This window comes from Asparagus officinalis, chromosome 7 (genome assembly GCF_001876935.1).
Source record: "Asparagus officinalis chromosome 7, Aspof.V1, whole genome shotgun sequence".
NCBI classification, from domain to species: Eukaryota; Viridiplantae; Streptophyta; class Magnoliopsida; order Asparagales; family Asparagaceae; genus Asparagus; species Asparagus officinalis.
The window spans coordinates 3,076,302-3,094,275 of NC_033800.1; positions in this window are offsets into that span (position 1 = coordinate 3,076,302).

Here is a 17,974-nt window from a genome sequence, read left to right on the forward strand (position 1 = left end):
AAAGATTAACCTTCTTGCCACTGTAAACCTCTTTTGGAATCCCAAAATCCAATGGAACTAATGGCCCATGATTAATTAGATAAGCTGTCGTATGCATCGCGTCCACCCAAAACATCTTAGGTAGACTTGCATGTAAACGCATGCTTCTCGCATGCTCTGTCAAAGTCCTGTTCATCCTCTCTGCAACGTCGTTCTGTTGCGGTATCCCTGGAGTAGTCCTCTCTAAACGAATCTCATTCAGGTCATAGAACTTCTTGAACTCCTTCAGGCCGTATTCTTCACCATTGTCAGATCTCAGACACTTCACTTTCAGATCTGTCTCGTTCTCTACCATGGCTTTCCACTTCTTGAAGATCTCGAACTCCTTCAGGCCGTATTCTTCACCATTGTCAGATCTCGAATACCTCTGACTTGTGCTTCATAAAGTATATCCACACATTCCTCAAGTGATCATCGATAAAGGTGATATAGTACGTCGAACCGCCAAGAGAAGCATGCTAGCTGGACCCCAAACATCTATATGGACAAGCTCTAGCTTCTGAGCTTTAGGTGGTCTTTCACTCTTCTGAAAGCTGACCCTCTTTTACTTCCCGTAGATGCAATCCTCGCAAACACCAACTTTAACTGAATCAAAGTCGGCTAGCTTTCCCTGTGAGTGTAGAATCTTCATACCGTTCTCACTCATGTGTCCCAGCCTATTATGCCACAGATCTGCACTCTCCTTGCCAGCTTTAATTACGAGGGTGTCACTCGCATGTGAAGTAAGGTAGAGAGTTCATATTTTGTTGCCTCAGGCAACCACCATAGTACCGTTAGAGATCTTCCACAAATCCATGGTGAATGATGAAACACAGCCTTCCGCTCTAAGCTGGCCTACCGAAACAAGATTCCTATTTAGCTTCGATATGTGTCTGACTTTTTTTAAATTCTACTTAGAGCCCTTCATCTAAATCTACACATTACCTCTTCCAACAATACTACAAGGCTCGTTATCCCCAAGTATACTTTCCCAAAGTCCCCTGCTACATAGTTCTGAAGAAACTTCATATTAGCAGATCGGTGTGAAATAAGGCTCCCGAATCAATAACCCATGAATCAGAATCGCTATCCATAGCAAGGATCAATGCATCATGCATGATATAAGCCTCCTACTCATTCACATCCTTCTTCAGCGTAAGGATCAAGACATCTTGCACGATATGAGCCTTCTGCTCATTCACATCCTTCTTTGGCGCTTTGCAGACTGAAAACATATGACCCTTCTGACCGCAGTTCCAACACTTCCCTTTGATAGGCATCACCTTCGAGTTTGACCTCTTATTCTTCGACTTAGACCGATTCCTTTTCTGGTTACCCTTCTTCTGGCTTCGGCCTCTCTGCTTGAGATTTAGGGCTGAACCTGAACCTTCTGATTCAGACAATTTTCTTCCAACCTCCTTGGATAGAATCATACTAACAACCTCACTCAGCTTCAACTTCTCCTTCCCCACCGAGTTGGTAATTGTGATCATGCAACCTACCCAGCTATCTAGTAACTGTGATAGAATTAATAGGGTCTGCACTTCATCATAAAACGTGATGCTGACGGAGATAAGTTGATCAACGATCGTGTTGAACTGCTAAGATGCATCATGAAGGAGCATCATTCTGCCATCTTGAGGTTGAAGAGTGTTTTGACGAGATGCACCTTATTTGCAGTTGACGATTGCTCGTACATCTTTGCGAGCGCTTCTATAAACCCCATCGTCATCTTCTCCTTCAATATGTTGTGGGTGACTGATTTGGCGAGCGACAACCAAATCTGTCCTAGAGCCTTCTGATCCAGTATTTCCCAGTCCTCGTTTAATTCCTCCTTCTTTCCTTAGCTTTGCCCATCAACGAACGGTAAATATCCTTCTGGTACAAATAGTCCTCCATCTGTGACTTCCAGTAGACGAAGTCTGATCCGTCAAACTTCTCAATCTTCGATTTGCTTTCTTCTGTCATAGCTATCACACTTTCCGAACGAAGCTCTGATACCACTTGTTGGGGTTAAAACAACGACAACCCGTGCCCTTCCAGATCTGTGTCGAAGATATAGCAAGCAAGAAAATCACGACAAATAACAAACTTGCAAGAAAAACAATAAGAAAGAGAGAACACCAGATTTAACGAGGTTCGGCAAACGTGCTTACGTCCTCGGGAGCCACACCAGAAAATTCCTTTATGATTGAAGAAGATTATAATGCCTACAAACGGCCTCTCTCTCTCTCTCTCTTTGAGAACTCTCTCTCAAAGTGTTCAGAAAACCCTCTCAAAACACTCTCTTTTCATGTACTACTTAACCCTAAAAACAAAGAAGGATTATATATATACCAAGCCCAAAACAGGAATCCAAATAGAAACAGGCTTTCTGTTTTTAACGTCGTCGGTCGACTGACGCTCATGCGTCAGTCGATTGATGAGAACAGGTTTTTGAGTGCACTGCTTGTGCACGTTTTTCAGTCGACAAGTAAATCCCTTCGGTCGACTGACGGGCTCTTTCGGTCGACTGATGCTCTTTCGGTCGACTGAGCAGAAACTTTTGATAATTGTAGAGGGTTTCTTCAGTCGATGGGTCTTCGTATCGGTCAACTGATCTGGGTGTCGGTCGACTGATGCATGCTCATCGGTCGACTGATGCTGAGTTTTACAGCTTTGTTGATTTCGATCCAGGTTTCGACCTTCACACATCGAAAACCAACTGGAAAATATTGTTGTATGTTGTGTTTATATAACAACCCTTTTTATTGTAGATGGTTGGCCTCTAAAGTTTCGTACAGAAGTTCTTCTTGCCTTTGTTAGAAACCCATTTTTCCTAAAATGTCACAATTTCTGATCGACAGATCTTATACGCATCATTGTTAATATTATTGAGGGCAACAAATTACAGGATTTGGGTTTTATCATAAATTTCGTCAATGTGGTAGCAAGGAGACATGTTTAATGAAGATGTCTATGGGGTCTTAGAGAGAGCAATATTTTCGAAACCATTATTATTTGAAATAAACATCTAACTACAACACGAAAATGAAAAAGAATGACTCCTATAATCTCTCGTACTTACCATTAATTATCTCTTAAGAAAGATACTGAACTAAGTACTGGAGGTGTGAATGTGTGATGCCTAGAAATGACCCTGAATGCTCAAACTTCTCGTTGTATGTATAAACATTAACCTCGAAAATGCGTCTTAAAATCTCCAATATTTACTAATATTATCTTTTAAGAAAGATGCTGAATTAAGCCTTGGAGGAGTGATATCCAGAAATGACCCTCAGCGCTCAAACTTTTCATCGTGCAAGTACCTGTGAACACGTCCCGTTTGGCAAAGGGTTAATGAAGAGGGGTTAAAGAGAAGGATTAATGTACTTAGCCCATTTGATAATCCGAATGACTAAATTATTAACCCGTTAAATAAGTTTTATTTTAGCCATTATGATCAGTTTTAGTGTTTGGGAATAACAATGATTTTGACTATTTTCTTTATAATTAGAAGGGTTAACTCTTATTCCATCTAAATGGGAGTATTAGTAAACCCATCATTTTGAGGGGTTAACTCATTTTAACCCCTCTAGAGGGGTTAACTTAACCCTTCTATATTTTTTATGTTTGGCAAATTATGGAGGGTTAACTCACTTTAACCCTTATATAGATTTGTTGTGTTTGGCAGGTTAAGAAGGGGTTAAATCTCCTTAACCCCTCTCTTAACCCTTTGCCAAACGGTAAGGTTTGTTTAGTTTTTATGAAGTACACATCCTATTGGCAACTGTCCGATGAGAAAGAAAGATTGCCAAAAGCTCAATAATTGTACAGAAAGTATTCCATTGTTGAAAAATATTCAACAAATCTTATTCACTTAACAAATTTTGATTCCAATTAAATATCCTTAAGAAACAGAAAAAAGGGAAGTGTATATAATTTGTTGAGTCGAATTATAATATTCTTATCGTGAATACAAGATCGAGGCCAGGGAAGATACTTGTGAAGCCGAAGTATGAATATATGAGCGTCGTTAGTTTTACGTGTTCATGAGCGTCGCCACATAGTTTTGTAGTAGCATAACTACGAATATGAAATTATCATAAACATTCCATAATTAATGAGAGCCGCTCGGACTCAAACTAAACTGAACCACTGGTGAGCTCACGTAACCGCAAAATTGACACGTCACCCCAAAATTAATTTGTTGTAGCATTGTCGAGAACGAGCTGCACGTTAATTTATAAAATAAGCACCTCACTTTCTCACGTGGCGTATATTTTAATGTTTAGCAGCGTACATTATTATCGCTAAATTGATCTTTTCGGGGGTTATTTTGAAAAGCTTCATGGTAACTTCGATCTCAACTGTGTTGAGCGCTGTGAAAGCCAAACAACCAAACCAACGTGCATGTTACGAGAAATCAAATCAAACGAACGTCGAGAAAATGTCAAATGAACCAAAATTAATGCCACGCAAACACAAACAAACAATTTTAACGTGGTTCGGCAAGTTGTCTACATCCACGGGGCAAGAAGGGGATAGAGTTTTTCACTAATAGAGAAGAAGAGTACAAACTAAGATTACAAATCACTCAAACTGGGATAGAGTTTTTCACTAATAGAGAAGAAGAGTACAAACTAAGATTACAAATCACTCAAACTCACCAATTAATCTCAGAAGAGTACAAACTAAGATTACAAATCACTCAAACTCACCAATTAATCTCACCAACAAATCTCTAATTCTCTAACCAATAGCTCAGAAAATTCCTCTTTTCTGTGCTCCAAATATCCTCAATTTTCTTCTCAATTCTCTCTTCCAATTGTTCCATATATATAAAAATCCTAAAATCATAAACATACTAGGAATTCTAAAACAAAAAACAAAACAGATTAGGAATCCTAATAATCTGTTACCAAAACAGATTTGGAATCATGTTACGAAAACAGATTAGGAATCCCAATAACCTATTACCAAAACAAATTAGAAAACATATTAGGAACCTGCTATCCAACATCAACCTCCAACGTTAGGCTTAGAAATCAAATTGGTATTTTTTTAACCTCCTAAGAGCATCTCCAACCCAAAAATCCAAAATTGTGTAGTTTTTACATCAAGTTGGTGTAATTTTTACACCAAATTATTATTCCATCTCCAACCCATTATACCAAATTTTACACCAAAAAGAATATTCATTTTATTATTCTTATCTTTTAACATTTTTATCTATTTAAAATATTTAACAAATTATATAATTATATAATTATATAATACATTACATATAATTAATTATAACAATGTGTAAGCTTTTTATGTCCTAATTTAATGTTGTATTTTTTTATCTAAATATAAATTTGAGTTATATTTTCATTTAGTATTACGAAATTTTAATTGTTTGAATTAAATTATCTATTTTTTCTTTTTGAATTTTATTTTAATAATTATTTTATACTATAATTTCATTATAAAAGTTAAAAATAAAAAAAATGGAATAAACTGAGGTTAATGAATGATATAATAGGATACAATAGGTATTTTTAATTTGTTATCACATAGTTTAAGGGCAAAATTGGAAAATAAAAAACTCTAAAGCTATAGTGTTGCATCATTCCTAGCACAACACCGTAGCACCTCATCAAAAATAGCGTACGGTTTAGCGCTCGGTTGGAGGGTGAATTGGCGTTGGGTTTGCATCAACTTGGGAAAATAGCGCAGGGTTGGAGATGCTCTAAGGGGTGTTAGTCACCTAGAACTTTTTAAGTAGAACTGGGATAATTGGTAAAGTGGGATAATATTTTGACACTGGGATAATTTAGTGGAACAATGATGGGTAATTCTTAAAGTGGGATAATTTGGTAGGATAATTTGGTGAGATAATGATGGATAATATTATGAAGTTGCATAATTTGGTAGGATAATTTGGTGGGGGTAATGGTGGGTATATATTACTATTGTTAATAATTGTATATTAAAAATAATATAATATTGATAAGCAAATTCTAGTAATAACTATAAAATATAATGCAATAAAGCATCACTATTCATCTCAAATAATAAAATAATTTACAAATAAATAAAAATCTAAATCCCTAGAGTGACTCGACTTTCATCATTTCATATGGCTTTTATCATCCCACATGGCATCTGCCATAGAATTTCTCCTAGCTCCTATAGCTGCTCGTTGAGTCTATAACTCGTCTTCTTTATCGGAGTCATCGTCTGCATCAGCAACATTTCGTGGAGCTTCTAGCGGAGGATCATAAATGTCGAAGTTCAAATCTCATAACATCATAAAGAAAGAAAAATAAGCATTTTTCAGCCATTAACCCTTTGGACCAATCTCATCATGATCGCTGAAACCAAATCAGAAAATAAATGAAATGTACATAGGAACCATCCATGGCCGCTAAACAGATGATCGAAAGATGAACTATAAATATCCTAATCAATTTACTGAGCCGATTTAATAATAATAGATATCACCATTAACCATTCAACATCTAATCATCAATGTGATCGCAAAGTTGCTTTCTAACTTATAAAAAAACATAAATAGCCCGCATATCTTTAGCACTAACCCACCAACACTATATTCTTAACCTAAACCACTGTTGTGGAGAGAAAATTTAGATCAAACAAATAATAATAAAGTAATTTAACGTCAAAAGCTATCAATAAAGTAATACGTCTTGAAGATAATAATAAAAGATCTAATCATCACGAAAACAAAGTAAAGACAAAAAAATGAACGGATGATTGACTTAATAGCAGAGAAATTTTCTAGGCGGAGAAACTAACCAAGAGGGAGGGAGGCGGCGTTTTACTTTTTTTTCCCAATTGTATTCTTTCCAATGTGTGGGATAATTTGAGAGAGGAGAACTTATGGTTATATATATAGGTAGTATAATTTGTGGGATAATTATGACCAATTATCCCAATTCTAATTCTAGTAGAATTCTACTTGACTAACGCACCAAAAAAATAATACAGTTCTAGTTCTACAAAAGTTCTACTTGACTAACATTATAAAAAAAATATCTCATTTCCTAGTTCTATGTGACTAACACCTTAAAAATTTATCCCACAAATTATTCCAGTTCCAGTTTTAAGTTCTAGATGACTAACCCCCCTAAGTAGTTTAGTATCAAACGGTCTCCAGGGACCTTTTGGTACCAAAAGTATGCCATATGTGCAATTCGACATCTTTTAACCGCCAGTGAAAATTTTGGCAATGTGACCTAAGTGACTTGATTTGAGAGATACTAAAATGTTGATGTGTCTTTTTTAACTAATGTAGCTGGATTTAAATGACGTGACACAAATAAATTCATTGATTTTTAGCCTACTCGTGTGCTTTTGAAGATGTAGATGGTTAATAAGATGATTATTAAAATGAGTGAAAACATAGTTTTGTTGAAAATATGTTTGAAGTTGATAAAAAATCTCAAAATTTCACTAGCGGCAAAAAATTACTTAATTGCAAAAGTTGTAGATTTCTAATACCGAACTCCTAAACTATTTTCATAATTACGAAGACAAATATCAACTTTATAGAATTACCCTAGGTATAATTTGAAGATTTTAATTAACCTATAAAATTAGTGGAAATATCCAAAAGACGTTTAACCATTAATCAAGAAATTACAAAATAAAAAATCTCTGAACTTAAAACGTTTATTTACAAGAGAAAATATATAAAGATTTAAAGTTTTGATCATCTAAAGATTTAAATTTGGTACCTAACAAGCAAAAAAATAAAACTTTTTATATTATCTTTCATTTCTTTATATTTAAATTTTAAAAATAAAGAGTAAGATAGTTGGCTAATATTATGAAATATTCTCACTCTTAAATTACAATCATATTTAAAAAGAAAAAGCATACTCCCTTTTAAAGTGTGAGTTAAGAAAAAATTTTCCGTGATCAATATTACCTTTAACTATTTATAATATTACATTTCAATCCTATCCCAAGTAATAATAAATAATAAATTTATTTTTTATTGCCAATTTAAAGAAATGATCTCTCATTTATATATAAAGAGAAATTAGTAGTTATTATTAAAAAATTCTCATCTCCAAAAAATCTAATCATATATTTACATAAGAATTATCATCAAATTAAAACTATCAAAAATTAAAAATTTTTAATAAATAACTATTTTTAATACTAATGAAATCATAATTATCCAGTATTTTAAAAAATTATCCTGATGAATTCAAGAAAAACTGCTAGAAATTATAAAAAAACATTCTAAAAATAACATATATCCCATTGAAAATCAATAATTGCAAAAAAGCCCTTAAAAACTTAAAATTTGTATAAAAAAGTTAAAATTTTAAAAATTAGAAACAATCCCCAAAAATTCAAAAATTATAAATTATCCCTTGAAAACTCAATAAAACTGGATACGATTCCCTTTAAATTTTAAAAATTAAAAATACAAAAATTACAAACAGTTACATGAAATTCCAAATATACAAAAAAGCCTAGAAAATATGAAATTGCAAATTAGCCTCCTAAAATATAAAAATTACAAACAAACCCTAAAAATTATAAATTACAAGCAGCCACCTAAAATTTTTGACAATTGCAAATATTTATACTTCCTCTATAATGTAAAAATTACACATATTATACTTCCTCTATAATGCAAAAATTACACATAATCTACTAAAAGATCTAAAAAATATTTAAAACTTATTGGGGTTTTAAATATTTACATGTCTAAAATATTTTTATACTTTTCAAATGTAGCGACACAGACTTGGTGATATTAGAGCAACCACATCCAGAACTTATTAGCGACGAATTTCTAGAGTGGATTAAAATAAGAAGATAACACTCCATAAATCCTAATTTCGGCTCATTATAGAATTGAAGAAGTAAATAGTATATTTAAATTTATACTTTCATTGACTTGTCAACAACATTGTCATCAGAAAAGATATTTATGAAAAAAGAAAAAAAATAGTGACTTCAAAAAAATTATATTTCCAAATATCAAGGCAATTCTTTTAAAAAAAGAAAGAAAGAAAAAATCAAAGATGATAGCTTTTCAATCAGTTCTTTCTACTAAAACAATAAATGAGAAAACTTAAAATTTATTGGGGTTTCTCTGTTAAAATTTTGTTTTTTTTTGGGTGGGGTGGGGGGCGTTGTTTGGTCATTTAATTACACACGAACTAACAGTGTTAATTTTGAGGGCTTTCTATAAATATTTATTGCGGATTTAGTGAGTTTTAAATATATTTGGGTTATGATGTATAGCACCCAAACTTATTCTGGATTTTCAAATTTTACTCATATATTTTCTAATTTTTATAGAGGATAAGTAGATACTTATAGAAAAAACATAAACTAATCAAAATATTTGACCATGTGCAATACACGTGCATTCCAACTAGTCTTTTATAAAAGAGATACAAATGACAAAGAGATAGTACCATCTAGACATTAGTGACTTAAATGCTAAGCTAAAATTTTGAAAATTATATAACCAAAATAGAAGAGTGTATCTGTAGTTTAACTTTTAATAACAAAGGAGACAAAGTCTAAAGAGCCCCTAAGTTTTAACTTCTTTTTTTAAAAGGAAATCTCTAACATTCTTTTTTAACAGTGAATATTCGTCATTATATTTTATTGCACTTTTATGCCCTTACTATCTATTTTATTTGAATAAATATATTTGTTAATAATATTTATTATTATTATTTATTGGTAATAAAGAATTATTAGATAAGAGCTCATCTGAATATTATTTTGTGCCAAAAAGATCTCTAATGAAGCCTAGAATGCCTAAATTTAAAGCCTGTGACTAAGTTTAGAAGTAAAATCTCAGCACTTAATACTTTCTTGGCATGAAATTGAGAACCAAATTAAATCTGTAAAGAACAAAGTTAAATTTATGCTTAGGATGATCAACCACAAGAAAGGTGATATCTCCCAAGCTAGAAAGCATAACCAAATTAAATCTGTAAAGAACAAAGTTAAATTTATGCTTAGGATGATCAACCACAAGAAAGGCGATATCTCCCAAGCTAGAAAGCATAACCAAATTAAATCTGTAAAGAACAAAGTTAAATTTATGCTTAGGATGATCAACCACCCATGATATATATATATATATATATATATATATATATATATATATACAATTATTTAAAGGCCAAGCTAAATCCTAAGAAGCATAAGAGCATTTAAAAGAAGCCCAAGAGTTTTAAGTGAATTAAATTCAAAAGAAAAAAAGCCCACAAGACCGATCTCTCAACTACGGAATCAATAGTGTAGATTATGTAGATAGTTCCTATAGTTATGAGGGTTACTTAGGGTCTAAACCAAATGCTACTGTTGTGAGGGTTACTTGGAGCGAAGACAAATCTAAGGATTATGAGAGATTTTTATTATCTATAAATAGGAGGGTAGAGCGAGGATTTGAGAGGGTGAAAAATTTTGTAAACTATTTTTAGGAAAGAAAGACCTTTAATTAGGTCTTCCAATTTATAAACTTTTTTATTTGTAATAAACAAAAAAATTCTCCTTCTTCAATTTTATTTCTTTTTCTTTATTGATGAAGATGATATTTACTTTCAAGGGGTCAACACTTTGTAAGATAAGTTTTCATTTTTCTCTCTTATTTTCTTATTTTAGAAATTTATATTTTAGGATTTTATTTTTTTCTGTTGGTAGGTTAGAATTATTTCATGCATTATAATGTACATTTACTTCCATGCTCTTTTATTTTTGTTGCCTATTTTTATACGTTGTAGAATTTGTTTTCTTATAATTTTCTTTTATAGTATAGATTTACTTTTATGCTATTTTATTTTCAATAGTTAGATTTTTTTATGTTCATAGTTGAGATCTTTATTTACTTATTCTTGTTCTTATCTTTGTAGTTAGTTTTTATTTTTTTATTATCTTTCTTTTATGCTCTCTAGTATGAATTTTATTTCTTTATTTTTATTTTTTAAATGTGCAACTAAATCCTGTAAGATTCTAGAATTATATGAAATTAGTTTGATTTCTTTTATAATTTTTGAACTGCTCTCTCATGCTCAAAATGATCATGTTTAGAATAATCAACTAGAAAATTAATTGATTGAAGAAAATTTTGATAATATATGCTTATTTTAAATAATTTGATAGGTTATGCTTATAGATTTTAGATTACTATCTCATTGTTATTCTTTTCATAAATGATAATTTTACTTGGATGATAGTTTAATTGATTATGTTTTTCTTAAGTGGTTTGATAGTTTATACTTAGTAAATCTAAAGTAAAAGATAATAAGAAGAGAGTAGCTTGTAAATCCTAAATGAAATTAACTAATGTATTTGATTCTAGAGTTGTATCTTCTCTATTTGATTTCCTCCATATTTTACTCATTTTGATTGTCCTCTTTTGATTAATTTTTTTAGTCGTGATTTTTTTCTATTTTCTTTATTTCCCCTCCTCTTTTATTTGTTCACTCTCTTTCTCCTATCTCTATCTAGTTTTCTTTTATGTGTAAATAATCACACACTCTCTGTAACTCTTTACTTTCACTCCTATTTGTTTACACACAACTCTATGATATATTTCCTACACACCTTTCTGTAGGATTAATATTGTACTATACTATAACTTAATTGTGCACTTGTAATCTTGACATATACAACATATCAAATCCTCTAAGCTTTAGCCCTCTCTTTTGCTAAGTCCTCATATTTTATTTTTTTTTAATACTTTTTTGTGCGTGTAAAGAAACCCTTAAAATTTATCCTTCCTGTTGGCATCATGTTTATGAGCCTACGAGCCTACTCTCTAACCTTGTTTTGATGATTACAAATAATTTTTAATATTATTTGTCTAGTGTTGGTGTTTGTTATTAGGTATTCTAGACAAACAACGATATCGGAGGTTGGTTGGATTGAGCCTACACAATCATATACATTGGAGGTTGGAAGGATTACCGAAGTGAAGCTATGCATAATTTAAGTCAAACATTCAAGTTTAAGCTTCATCCATGTTTACCAAGACGAGCAAATCGAGATCTCTTAGCTTGGGTATATTAGTTTTAGGAGTTTACTTTGTGTGTTAATATTTTAAGCTCATTTCATACACGTACACACAAATTGTGGATTTATCACATTACACATCATTTTTATTAAAATATTATATTTTTGGATTATAGACTAAATATAACTATTTTACATCTTTTCCTAAGTCTATTAATCCATTCAAAAGGAGGATTATAGACTAAATATAACTATTTTACATCTTTTCCTAAGTCTATTAATCCATTCAAAAGGATTTGCAAACTTGTTTGAAATGTCTATTAATCCATTCAAAAGGATTTGCAAACTTGTTTGAAATTGTTTTTGTCAAAATCAAGTATTTAACGTTTTTGTTTTTTTTTGAACGGTTTACAAAATAAATTATATTTCACAAATGAAAAATAAAAATTTTAGAAATTCTTTATATAACATATTCTATTACATGTTTATAAACATTTTTCAAAGTTTTATCATTTTTGGAGTTGATTTACTATGTCAAATTGATTTTACAAAATTAGGTGTTTTAGCAGTTTTCAGAATCTGGAATATCTATTTTAAAATATTTATTTCTTACAAATGAGAAGTTATATTTCAGAAATGTTTTCTCTAACATGTTAATATATATGTTTAAAACCTTTCCTCAACATTTTATGATTTTTGGAATTGATTTACTATTTTTAATTGATTTTACAAAGCCAGATACGCAAATTTCCAGAATGCTAGATTTTGGGGTATTTTGGTCTTTTCAACCTATAATGGCTAGTAATGGCTAGTTTTTATTTTTATAGGTTTTTGGGGGGTTTTGGCTGGTTTAAAAGGCTATAAAAATCCCTCAACTTTTATTGTTTCTTATGATGTTTAAGAGAGTTTCAAAACAAGTTTACAAGTGTTTAAGTTTGGTTTTAAGTTTGTTTTCAAGAGGGTTTATGAGACGCCCCTGTTTTCATACATGGCTATAGTTCAAGATGAACCCAGAGGTATCAAACATGCCATGCACCGACACCGTGTAATAATAAATTTTACCAATCACAGCAATATCCACTAGTGGAATCAAAATAAAGTGAAGGTACAAAACATGCAAAAGAAAGGAAACAACTACAATAAACATGATATAGAAAGAAGTATCTCATAAATAAATCATGTCTTATTTAACAACTTGAAATACATCTGATATCCAAAATAAATAAATATGTCTCGACAAAAAGCAACTGAAAATCATACTAAGGCACACTGCCTTTACATTATGAAATAAACTCTAAGGTCTGAACAAAAATATAAAACTACGATGGAGCCTCTAATAAATCTCATGTGATGACGACTATGCAAGAACTCCGTCATTCTGCGACTCTCTGGTACTCCGAATTACCTGAAAGAATATTAAAAGAAAAAGAGCAACAACAAGAACGTCAGAGCGTTATAGCAAGATCACCTCCATCCTCCCCAGGGGAAGGGTTGCTAGATAGAGCGAGACTCTATCTATTAAGCATAGTCTACCTAGATCATTTTTTCATATCTAATGGAATTAATATTTAAACACCTATAATACGAGACATAGTACATCGAGTGAAATAATCCAAACAAGGAAACCATCAATGTATATACCATATGTCCCGAATTATAAATATCTAAACATTAATACTGAACTAAAGATAAATAATCTAAATAAAATCAACAATTAGAAATCCACAACATGAGACTGGTACGTCGAGCGAAATAATCCAAACAAGGAAACCCTCATGTATATACCATATGTCTCAAATTATGAATCAGTAATTATTGATCCCAACTAAGAAAATAAAGAAAAGTAGTAAAAAAAGTAAAGGCGTCAACATATCGTATTCATAATATCTTCCACTATCACTGGGAAGATAGAATGAATACCAACACAAATCCTGTGTACTTTCAAATGCAAAGTACTCTGGATCATATATTTCAGCAGTGAGTCAAAAACATAACTGGCATCCTGTGACGCCCCTGGGTTCACACGAGGCTGCAGTCCTCGGTGAAACCAAGAATGTCAAACCTGCCATGCACCACACCGTGCAATAACATGTTTCACCATCACAATTAACATATCTCTAGTAGATTCAACAATAGGTGTAGGTACAAAAGCAAGTAAAAGATAATACAAGAGATACTGATGAAATGAAAGAGATCAAAATGATATTTCATCATCCAACATATAGAAATACAAAGTCAATATCTGAAATGAATAAACTGGAGTTCTTATCAAATCTCAAATACAATAAGTCTGAGTAAAGGAAATGAGGCACACAGCCTTTACAACATCTAGAATAAAGTCCTCAAACATCTAAACAAAGTCTACAGTGGATCTCCAAAATAAAACATATCTAAAAATAGTCAGCTGAACACTAAAGCGTGTCGCCATCAACCTGCGACTCTCCGGGCTTCTGGGTCGTTACCTGTAAGGGGGAGGGACAACGAGCGTCAAAGCGCTAGCGAGCAACATCACAACCAACCCCAAGGGAAAGGGCTCGTTGTATACAGAAAATACAATCAATACATAATAATATAAAATTATTTGTCCTAACAACAATGGGTTTTGGTATTTAGGAACTTACAACACGAGCGTATGTACGTCGAGCGAAATAATCCAAACAAGGAAACCCTCATGTATATACCTTGTATCTCAAATTGTAAATCCCTAAATACTAAACCTGAGGTCTAATACAAGAAACAATAAATAAAACAAATACAAACCCGTCTCTACCGATAAATGAAATCATGACAAGGCCACCACAAGTGTCATGCAAACTCACATGAGTGTCATGTCCGAAAATGATTAAGTGTCCAAAATATAGACTATATAAATTAAACGTCTAACTCATGGACTGAAAGTAACGAGTGTCCAACGCATGGACTGAATCTCACTAATGTCCAACGTATGGATTGAATATAACCAATGTCCAACGCATGGACTAAATCTCACCAATGTCCAACGTATGGACTGAATATAACCAATGTCCAACGCACACGAGGACTGAGTGGAATGAGTGTCCAACACGAGGACTGAATGGAATGAGTGTCCAACACGAGGACTAACTGGAATGAGTGTCCAACACGAGGACTAACTGGAATGAGTGTCCAACACGAGGACTAACTGGAATGAGTGTCCAACACGAGGACTAACTGGAATGAGTGTCCAACACGAGTGAAAAGATATACATATACTAATTTCACACGTGTCTCGGTGTGCGGATCTAAACTGGTGCCCTCAATTCATCTAACATGTATAAATGATTAGTTAATCACTGAATTCTAGTACCAGATAATCGAGGCAACTCCTCGTACACGCAAAAATACACAACGAAACTCAAACGTGCACAAACTGTGCGGCGGTCGACCGCAGAGGTCACTCTGGTCGACCGCGCCAAGAGCAGAACTGACTGCTCAACAAAAATGCCTCGCGGTCGACCGCCGCGCCCACCGCGGTCGACCGCACATAAGGCAGACAACCTCTGCCCTGCTGCACGCCAAGCGGTCGACCGCTGCGTCCACCGCGGTCGACCGCGAAATAGGCAGAGAGTTATTTACAAGTTCTCTGTCTATTTCACGTACTGATGCATTGACTCAAATAATTAAATCCTAAACATGTACAAGTGCTGTATAAACATAATTTAAACAATGTTAAATAATGCATAAACCATAGAAGACAACAAAAAGAAACTATTCTATAAGATCTACCATTTAATCCCTAGACATGTTTATGCATATCGAAGCGTTGTGAAAACAGTAAACTTGCATCAAAACTCAGATTTCAAAAAATATATAAATTTCAGATCAGATCTCTTTAACCAAAATCGTTGGTGAGCATTTGAAAACTAAAATACTTGATTCTTACATCTCATATCATAAAGATCCATCTATCTACACAAAATAATGATTTAGGCTCAAGAAACTTATTAAAAATCATTAGAAAACCCATAAAAACGTGGGTGAAGGGCTGGGGGCGATGTCACTCGCCTGAGGTGGGTTGATGAACACCCAAAAAACGATCCTCCTTCAATCTGAATCGCGAAACCCCACCGAAATCCTTCGAAACGTCCTAAAAACGCCAAAATCCGAGCTAGGGTTTTAGAGGAGAGAGAGAAGGGGGGCTGAGGCTATTAGGGTTTGAAAGAGGGTTCTGAGAGCTTCAAAACGAGTATATATAAGTAGGGTAACAACCGGGTTTGGTATAAACAAAACCTGACCCGAAACTGAACTGGCAGAACCAGGTTCGCTGCGCGGTCGACCGCAGCGACCACGGCGGTCGACTGCGCAGGGTTCTGGGCCATACTTAGACTGGGGTTCGGTAAAAAGGTTGTAACTTTCTCATATGATCTCGGAATGAGGTGATCTAAGATTCGTTGGAAAGCTATTGAAGATATCTACAACTTTGGTCTTATACACTTTTCCAGATTCTAACTAAATCAGTATGAAAAACATAGAAACTCTCAACGGGTTAAAAATCTCAGATTATCACTATTTGCCTTTGTGCATGTTTTGTGTATTTACACTCATATATTCACAAATATACATTAAATTAATCTCAAATCAATTCCTATCATACTCAAACATCAAAATACATTATTTTCGTCATATAACATATTTATAATTATTTATCACTCTATATTCAAATTTTCGGGGTTTTACACATCCGCCAAAGACTCAGGCTATCAACAATCGTCCCAATGCAAATCCTTGCAAGATTCTGATTCATCACATCATCATGCGGGATGGACTACCCAATCAGTATCCTAACAGTGTACACGGCTCATTAGACTTATCCCATCTCTGTACGTAACACGAGTGCGGGACGGGCTACCAAGTAGGCATCCTAAAATTATGGCTCACAAGCCTCATCGCACCCTAGTGCGGGAGGGACTGCTAGATAAAGCATCCTAAACCCGACTCAATAGCCTGTACTAATGGAATATCAACGCACTACCCCCGTAATACTGAACTGAGCTCATCAATGACATCCAAAAGGTGTGTGTATAATATGTACTAAACTCTTTCTCAAAGTAATCGGGTCAAAACCCATCATAATTCCTTTCAACATACACATGTATGTGCTACCACACTATTCGTGAATTTACATATAAAGAAGTGTGACTCGAAACCCGCAAACATATCTCAAACAGATACAAAACAAAAATTCAGGTAACAACCTTGGTAGTCGACTACTAGGCCTAGTAGTCGACTACACTGAGTTCATCCAGACTCTGTAATAACATATATCAGTATCAGTAGTTAACTATTAAGAACATTAGTCGACTACTCTGTAAACACATAGTTTCTGTTATGCTTAACTGTGTACGAGTAGCCGACTACTAAGCTTAGTAGTCGACTACTCTGTCAAGACACACATTTTTTCGTGCACAAATAGTACTTATGTCAATTGTACATATCACGACGTTAAAACGAGATTTTATACTTGGCATATACAACACGAATTATCTGAATCATTAAATTAAATTATTATATCTTCCAAATTAGGGTTTAACATCCTAATAAAATAATTTCTTCAATTATCTCATATGTAAGCAAAATGATTATCAATACATGATAAAAATTACTCATGAACAGAGGTAAAATTCATTTAAACATGTTTATCTTATTTAGGTATCATAAACGTAGGGTTTAAACATGATTAATTAACATGAAAACTTAAAGAAACATTCACATAATATATTAATTATTTTAAATTAGCATATCTGTAGTTTTTTGCAGAATATATCATTAGCAAATTAAGCATTTCTTTCTCTAAACAAATTCTTTTTAAGAATAGTTTTCTAATTTAGAAACTAGATCCACATAGCTATCATTTGGCACTAGTTTAGTTCAGTTTTGAGTTTATATGATATCTTAAATTTCTAGTTAAAGGTTACACATGTGCAATAGTTTTCTGCAGAACATGTCATTAGTA